Below are 348 nucleotides of genomic sequence, written 5' to 3'. Positions count from 1 at the left end.
AACCATGACATCAGAGAATGGGTGGGGTGGGTTGTGATGAAGCAGAAGAGATAGGTATTTTGAGAGCATACTCTCTCCAAGGTATAGCTAAGCTTGTGCACATGAGGTGTCTCTTGAGTAGACTCCCTGGGGTTTCTGGACCTGCATGTTTCCAAGATTGAACTACATCAACAGTCCTGTAATACTGCTCCACTCATGAACCCTTAATTACTGAGGCTCTGTTATCCTTGGCTGGTGGTATTATTTTTATGAAATAGAGAGTAGGCACTCTAACATCCTGCAGTTAGGCACCCTGGATACTACCTAATGATATAAAAATTAATAACTTTTTAGTTTATTAGAATTTTC

This window comes from Arvicanthis niloticus, chromosome 4 (genome assembly GCF_011762505.2).
Source record: "Arvicanthis niloticus isolate mArvNil1 chromosome 4, mArvNil1.pat.X, whole genome shotgun sequence".
Classification (NCBI taxonomy): Eukaryota; Metazoa; Chordata; class Mammalia; order Rodentia; family Muridae; genus Arvicanthis; species Arvicanthis niloticus.
Note: the sequence above shows the minus strand (reverse complement) of the source record.